Source organism: Schistocerca nitens, chromosome 9 (assembly GCF_023898315.1).
Source record: "Schistocerca nitens isolate TAMUIC-IGC-003100 chromosome 9, iqSchNite1.1, whole genome shotgun sequence".
NCBI lineage: Eukaryota > Metazoa > Arthropoda > Insecta > Orthoptera > Acrididae > Schistocerca > Schistocerca nitens.
Window position 1 is genome coordinate 79,742,635 of NC_064622.1, and position 9,363 is coordinate 79,751,997.

Here is a 9,363-nt window from a genome sequence, read left to right on the forward strand (position 1 = left end):
TAAATGAAAGCCAATAAAATTACGTCTTCAGTAAAATAGCGTAAAAGGAAAACAACAAAGAAATTAACTTGTCGAATATTAACGAGAAACTGGGAATAGAAATTGATGTCTGCAACAGATCTTTTAAGCGATTAAGAAATTAAGCAATTTGTCAAATATCAACAGGTATCTGAAATGTCAATCTGCTTATTAGTAATCAAAAACCTGACACTTACAAAATTTTTCAGTTGGCTTTTAAAAATAATGTGTTAGATGATTTGAGAAAATTTGCTACAGTCAACACTAGCATCAAAAGCAATGCGTCAAGTCCGTTGGTGACGCAAGTTCAGAACCAGAAGAAGTTATACAGGTACAATTCAGCCCCGCGACAGGTGGGACAACCCGACGGACAAGGTGGGGAGAGTGGTTTCTTCACCCGCTGTTGTGCCGGTGTACAGGACATGTCCCGTACAACGTGAACTACGACAGACTAAGAACTAACCTTAGAAAACTAGTAGCATTGCACAGCTTTACAAACGGTGGCACATATTTCATTCTATTACCTTTTAAGAGCCAAACATAGAGGAATAAAAAACATCTGGCCAATCAGTGAATATGGGAATAAACAACAAAGCACGTAAGAACTGGTAGCACTCTGATTAAAGGGATGAGAAAACCAATACGACTTACGTGCCAACAAAATTAATTTGCTGACAGTTACTCGTACTAATTATGCAGCAGGAGCAGTCACTAAACACTATTTTGAAATGGAAGAGAATTAGAAGTCTCTGGTTTCTAACATGTTTTGCAGTAGGGCAGCAAGGACAGGAACGAATCGGGGAGCTCTTGTTAACGTAAACAACACTATTTCAAATAGCTAAACAACAGACTCTCAGATGTCAGACTTGATTTATCTGCTAAATGTTTTGGAAATGCTTAACTAAAATGATTTCAGTGAAAAGGCACTCTGATTTAATTAGACTGCACTGTTTTTAAAGGGAAGAACAACACACAGTACACACCTCAACGAGGTCCACGGTAAGCCACTCGAAATATGACCAATTTAAACAGGCAGTTTTGATTAACGTAACTCCACTAGCTCTGTAATACAGACCACGCAACTTTCACACATTTCACATACAGTTGCGACTAACATCTGTGATGAAACGGACTCGCTTCCACTAAGGTAAACTTCTGTTCTTTCGGAGTGAGCCCCCATAAACAGGAAAAACAGCAGACCTTTTGGCAAAGAGAAACTAGTCGCAGCACTACGACCTTAACAAAACAAGGCGCTGAAGCCACAGAAAGTCTCACCAAAATATCTGATCAATCGGTGGCGAAGTGGAACTCAAAATCTCCACACGCTGAGCACAGTCAAATTTCCAGAGTCCCATCGCAACCACAGCCAACTCAAAACAATAACTGCGCGGGATGAGGTCTGTGTCCCCAGAGGCCTATTACTGTCGCCTCCGGACAGCCAAGTTAAACCGGCCTCGCACCCCACAAGTGCTTCTTCTAGTTAGGCCGGCGAAGTCCACCTGTCACTCTCGTGCCGCTCAAGCCGGTCCTCGAGGCGAGAACCACCAAAGATCGTGTCCCCGATCAATTAACGATGCGAGCCCGCACGCCTCAACCTTGATGCCTCAGACTGCGTCCTATCAACCGATTCCTTCTTTTACTCAAGTTGTGCCTTTCATTTCTTGACTTCCTAGTTCAGTTCAGTTCAGCACCTCTTCTTTAGATATCCAGTCTACGCATCTAATTTTTAGCATTCTTCTGTAAGACGACATTTTAAACGTCTCTATTTTCTTCTTATCTAAGCATCTTATCATCCAAGTTTCACTTCCGTGCAAGGCTGTACACCACCAAATACCATCAGAATAGACTTCCTATCACTTTCAATTTATAATGTTTAGAAAAGTATCTCTTTTAGAAACGCTTTTCTTGCCATTGCATATCTGCAGTTATATTCTCTCAGCTTCGGTCATCATTAGTTATTTTCCTACCTCGTTGTCCAAGTAGGAAAATTTATTTACTACTTTTAGGGTATCACATTCTAACCTGATCTTCCAAGTACTTCGCTATCTCTGACAGAAGTGCAACGTCATCACCAAACGTCCAACCTCTCACTCCCAAACTTTAATTCCATTTTCAAATTTCTCCTTAATGGACACACTGAATAACATTCCGGATTGGCTACAACGCTGCATCACTTTCTTCTCAATTAATGGTTTCGGTACTGTTTGCAGAAAGCTTTTCGCTCGAAATTTTGTTATTGGACGGCATAATCGTTGTATTTATTTAGAATATTTACATGTTGCCCATCTAAAAATATGTTTTTGAATCGGAGCTGTTGGAACTAAGAGGGCGGGTTGTCATGGGCTGGGAGTGGGGCTAAAATGTACTCTTCGGCGAGCAGTAGGTATAGCCCGTTTTTGAGTAGAATATTTGTTGTACGCGAGAACTCCAAAATACTTACTCAATTATTTCGTTAGATGAGTAGAGACGCTTCAAAGAAATCGCCGATACTGGTATGGTTTCTGACAAGGGCACCACGTCTACTCGTCATCGCCGATTTCATCCAAATTTGTGATATATACTGGTCTTGTCTAGGAATGAAAGTGACAGAAGTAAAAGCTCCAGACGGAAAAGTGTTTGGAAAAAATATCATTTTGGCGGGGGTCGAGTGAATAGCGTCGTTTCCAAGGAGCTGCTTGGGCAGCGGGAAAGATCCTTGGATCGAATCCCAAAAGGGAAACCTTTCTTTGTCTAAAATTTTTGCGTTACTTACATTACAAATAAACATAAGAATCCTAAGTATATTGTATTTGATGTGATTGAACCCTATGTGCAGAGGGACAAATTTGTTGTTTCAATTGACTCGCAGGGACGAGAAACAAATCCACAGCAATACGACGAGAGTTGTAAAGATGAAGAACGACTCCCAAATACATACCGATAGTGTAACCCTGCGATGTCTACTTTTATCGTCAGCTAAAGGATTTCATCAGAAAGCTTCAAAACTGCTCTTATCTCGTCGAGGGAGAAAAAGAAATCATAGCCTGAGAAGACACCATCAAAATGTATTTCACTGTATATCACAAGCGATCTCACCAATATTTGGCGAAATAATGCGTTGTATGTGGTTTACTATCAAACTGGACTACGAGAGAGAATCTTACATGAATATAAAACAAGTTTATTTTTGATGAGAGACTTGAAAACAACTGTCTAAATGTAGAAAATGCGACGTCCATAACGTGGGCAAGACGTTTTTACGTTGAATATTACCCCAGCACGTGTAAATCACCATCTGAATGATAATAAAAGTGTCTAACTTTGTACGCGAAGTTCTTGCGCACGTATCGTAATCCTTACCCGAAATTAATTTGGAATCGCAAATTTTGCTTTGCCTTTCATTTTCATGCCGTTTACGAAAATATTAATAAATGCAACATACTGAGCATAATTGGGTTTATTTACAGTTAAAGTAACGGGAAAAGTGAAAAAAATCCGCATAAGGACTCTGTTCCACAAGCGTCGGATTACCGTTTAGTACTCGTTCCACTACGCCAGTTACTGCCTGGAAACTGCCCTAACATAAACGGCTTATGCCTCACCCTATCTGCGCCAAAACTGCTATTTTTTTCTAAACGCTTGGCCATCTGTAGCTTCCATTTCTTCCACTTTCATTTCTGGCCAATACCTCGATATACCTTAAATTTGGACGAAATCGGTGATGGTGAGTAGGCGCGCACCCCTAATGAGTAGAAAACACATATGCACTAGTTCTCTAGGGAATAGGAGCAAAAATGCCTCACTATTCCGTTACTGAAACTGCATGTGATGCGCAATACAAATTACGCTGTATGGTGGAGGAACAACATATTAAAAATTCCCCGGGTTAATACTCCGTCATTCCTGACAATCTTCCATGTCTTACCGTTCAAGAATATAAAGCTGCTAACCTCTCTTTGATTGACGAAACTGGTTGTTTCTGGTGCAATAGCAAATATTTCAGAAAGTGGTAGTATAGACTAATTTGAATAAAATTTCCACATCCTGTTCAATCCTGAGAGAAAGTTTTGTATACCTTTATCTGAAATGTACAAATTTCGATACTTTATGACCTGTAGACTGAGGTAAAAATAAGAAAACTTTCTCATTGTGACAGATTGTTCAGAAAGTCTGTAGCATGATCGTGCTACTCAAAATAGAAACATGTATAACAACCAATCTGCATTTCATGCATTTGTTTAGGCACCTTATGTATGTTAAAGGAAACATTCCCAGTCTAAAATTATACAGGAATTGTCCTGAGCTAAAGAAATGTAGGAAAATATATTTACCTTGCAGACGTATGCCTGTGTCTTCTCGTTAAAGTTTGAATGACCTGTTGCGCTCCGCTGGTCACAAAATGAAACAAAACAGTTTCCAAACGGAAGCCAGAAACTCGGTTAATCCTTGCAATCCGGAGTGGGGCAGAAAACTGATGTTAAGCTGCGGCAAGTAGAAAACCAAACCCGCACGACCATGTGGGCCAAGGTGGAGAGGGAAGGACATGTACCCAGCTTTTATTAGTTAAGAAGAAAGCTGATAACAGATACAAGTTTCATTTAGAATGTTGATGCTTCAGTTGATATGGGTTTATTTGTCTATTGTCATTTTTGTCTCGAAGTTCATGTTTTGAAGTTGCGCTTAAGTTTAAATAATAATTGAATTTTTCAACTGACTGCATTTGCTGGCCACTACCACTGTAGCGTTGAAGCATGCTGCACTTATTTAAAAACACTGAGAATGTTAGTATGGTGTTTGTGTACGTGTTTTTGTAACTGAAACGCTGATGGTGTTTGTAGAGAGTGCGGTAGATTGTTTACTAGCAGGAGAGTATCGGATTCCAGAATATTTACTTGTATTCGTTAAACTGCGTGTTGCTGCTGCAGTGCCTAACAGTCATATCTGATCTGTGCAAAAAATCAGCAGTTGGTGGATGATGTATAAGACATTATTCAATTCATAGAACCTAATCCAATTAAGAACTACACACAGAATTTCTACACGTATCGTACAAGAATATGGACTCATACTGCGGGTTTTCCAATTGAAAATGTGATGTGATGAGATGGCCTCAACTACGTAACCTCAGACTCAGAATTGAAATATTAAATTTTTTGGCTGGTTTAGTTGTCTAGTGGCTGGGATACGTAGTTGCCACATTACAAGCCAAATAGTGCTGGGTCTACAGTATACATGATGAATATACACATGAACCGAATGAACGAAGATTCCTATCACTCGGCAATTGCGAATTTTGAACGTAACATAGACATTTAAAAATGAAAGACAGCAATTAAATAAATTCTGCAGGTATTATTCTAACGACTTTAAATGATAAGTACGATAGCAGAAGTACCTTTAAGAATGCCCTTTATTACTGTAAACCACTTATTGGTGTCAATGGCCCAGCAATTAAATAAAATATAAGTTGAATAACAGGGAAACAATAGATTCCTACTGCATGTAATTAGTTATGATCAACGACATAGCTTGCGAGATATTCATTTCTAAACGCATACTGCGTTTTCACTGCAGAAGCCACAGAAATCTCATAAGTGCACAAGTCGGCACTACGAAATATATCTATCTCTCACGACCACATGCAAACTGCTCCAAAGTCTTTCCCGCGACTGTTCAAAAAAATGGCTCTGAGCACTATGGGACTTAACTGCTGAGGTCATCAATCCCCTAGAACTTAGAACTAATTAAACCTAACTAACCGACTTGACAGAAAATCCTAGGAAGTTCTGGTCTTAACGTTAAATCAGTAAGTGGCTCGAAACAGCGTATCCAGACACTCTGGGATGATGATGGCATTGAAACAGAGGATGACATGCGTAAAGCTGAAATACTAAACACCTTTTTCCAAAGCTGTTTCACAGAGTAAGACCGCACTGCAGGTCCTTCTATAAATCCTCGCACAAACAAAAAAAATGGCTGACATCGAAATAAGTGTCCAAGGAATAGAAAAGCAACTGAAATCACTCAACAGAGGAAAGTCCACTGGACCTGACGGGATACCAATTCGATTCTACACAGAGTACGCGAAAGAACTTGTCCCCCCCTTCTAACAGCCGTATACCGCAAGTCTCTAGAGGAACGGAAGGTTCCAAATGATTGGAAAAAGAGTACAGGTAGTCCCAGTCTTCAAGAAGGGTCGTCGAGCAGATGCGCAAAAATATAGACCTATATCTCTGACATCGATCTGTTGTAGAATTTTAGAACATGTTTTTTGCTCGCGTCTCATGTAATTTCTGGAAACCCAGTATCTACTCTGTAGGGATCAACATGGATTCCGGAAACAGCGTTCGTGTGAGACCCAACTCGCTTTATTTGTTCATGAGACCCAGAAAATATTAGATACAGGCTCCCAGGTAGATGCCATTTTCCTTGACTTCCGGAAGTCGTTCGATGCAGTTCCGCACTGTCGCCTGATAAACAAAGTAAGAGCCTACGGAATATCAGACCAGATGTGTGGCTGGATTGAAGAGTTTCTAGCAAACAGAACACAGCATGTTGTTCTCAATGGAGAGACGTCTACAGACATTAAAGTAACCTCTGGTGTGCCACAGGGAAGTGTTATGGGACCATTGCTTTTCACAATATATATAAATGACCTAGTAGATAGTGTCGGAAGTTCCATGCGACTTTTCGCGGATGATGCTGTAGTATACAGAGAAGTTGCAGCATTAGAAAATTGTAGCGAAATGCAGGAAGATCTGCAGCGGATAGGCACTTGGTGCAGGAAGTGGCAACTGACCCTTAACATAGACAAATGTAATGTATTACGAATACATAGAAAGAAGGATCCTTTATTGCATGATAGCGGAACAAACACTGGTAGCAGTTACTTCTGTAAAATATCTGGGAGTATGCGTGCGGAACGATTTGAAGTGGAATGATCATATAAAATTAATTGTTGGTAAGGCGGGTGCCAGGTTGAGATTCATTGGGAGAGTCCTTAGAAAATGTAGTCCAGCAACAAAGGAGGTGGCTTACAAAACACTCGTTCGACCTATACTTGAGTATTGCTCAACAGTGTGGGATCCGTACGAGATCGGGTTGACGGAGGAGATAGAGACGATCCAAAGAAGAGCGGCGCGTTTCGTCACAGGGTTATTTGGTAACCGTGATAGCGTTACGGAGATGTTTAGCGAACTCAAGTGGCAGACTCTGTAAGAGAGGCGCTCTGCATCACGGTGTAGCTTGCTCTCCAGGTTTCGAGAGGGTGCGTTTCTGGTTGAGGTATCGAATATATTGCTTCCCCCTACTTATACCTCCCGAGGAGATCCCGAATGCAAAATTAGAGAGATTCGAGGGCGCACGAAGGCTTTCCGGCAGTCGTTCTTCCCGCGAACCATACGCGACTGGTACAGGAGAGGGAGGTAATGACAGTGGCACGTAAACTGCCCTCCGCCACACACCGTTGGGTGGCTCGCGGAGTATAAATGTAGATGTAGGTGTAGAACATAAGGACATAACACACATCCATGCCCGAGGCAGTATTCGAACCTGCGACCGTAGCGGTCGCGCGGTTCCAGACTAAAGCGCCTAGAACCTCTCGGCCACTCTGGCCGGCCCCGCGACTGTCCGCCGCGCCTTCCCGTCCAGCACTCTCCTGTCCTGTGCCGTACCCTCAAATCGATGCTCCTCCCTCACTTCCATACAGCCACTACATATGTCCTTTTTGGAATGATCGCTGTGATTGGCTAGAGCGCTCCCCCCATGTCTTCAAGCCAAATCACACTCAGAAACGTATTGAATCAGATATGAAATACTGGATTTACATTTAAATAACTTGAAATTAAATAAATATTCCTACGGCTATACCATAAGCATGCTCTAACACACATTATTAAATATGTAAACAAATGAAATAAACATATATCAAAGGAATAGAACAGAAGTAAGCCAGTAGCTTAATGTCTCTGTGCTTTCTAAAACACAGTAAATAATTGACCAATTTCTTCATCAATAGTATATATCGGATATAAACAAAGACATAGATGAATAAATATGCTTATAAGCATGTTGCTACCGTTTTTTGGTGTAACTGTGGAGTACTTATGGCCTGACGCGATCGATAGTAATCGGCCACTTTGATCTCCAATAACTCATGTAGTATTTAAGTTACATACCTGTAATTTATACCAATTTAGGTTTACACTAATAGCTTTCTAAAGACATGTCGATCGGCAAAATCGGATGAATCGTTTAGATTTCGAAAATTCGTTACTGGATGTTACTCGTACAATTTACAGTCAGACACTACAATTTAAACTAATAAAGATATTGAAAATCAGTTTACACAATCAAAATTGTCGTGCAAGTAATGGTAATGGACATGTTTATTTTTGAGATAACATGATTCCTCTGGGTACTATTAATTTCTATGTGAACTGTGAAGTGTCTGCCATTAAGGTTTCACAAAGTCCGAAATCTTTGGCACTCCCTGCATGTCTCCTTCATCGACACAGCGTCACCATGGAATTCCCAGCCATGCGGTCAGCTAGACCACGTGGTCCGGCTGTTGTGCGGCATCATGCGGTTGCTAACGAGCTGCGGCTTGCCGAGCGGCCCGAGCAATGGCCGCCAACTCTGAACTTAAAATATTTTCAGGGCGCCACAACTCGCCCGTTACCTCACAATACGTACACTCAGCCTCTATTGTTACCAATTACGGCGAATTAGATCCAGACACCTTCGAGAAGGAGATTATAACACGAGCGTCTGGTGCGTGCTATGTTACAATGATACTGCTGCCTCTCTCAACTCCAGTAATTAAGACACAGCTGTAATCCAATGATTGATAATCTCACGGAGTGAATGGTGACGGGTATTATGAAGAACAGTAACGTTTATCAGGTCAAGAACAGAACCTTTTTCTGTCTAAAGCACGACTCATAGCAAGCCCTGTGAAATATGCACAATTAATTAATGTTCCCATGTCACTATACAACATCGGTCCATTCACACTGAAACTTCCAAATGAATTAATGTGGCTCCAATAATCTTAAAAAAAAAAAAGAAACAGATTAGCAATTTCATCCAAATAGTGTTGGCCGGCTCATATTCTTATCTCGACTATGTGGTTCCAGCGACACAGCCCTGCCTACCGACTGCTAACAGTTACTAAGCAACAATCAGACTTTACACTGAGGTGACAAAAGCCATGGGTTAGCAACACACACACATGCAGGTGGCGGTAGTATCACTTGCACAAGTACAACAAATGGCTCTGAGCACTATGGGACTCAACTGCTGTGGTCATCAGTCCCCTAGAACTTAGAACTACTTAAACCTAACTAACCTAAGGACATCACACAC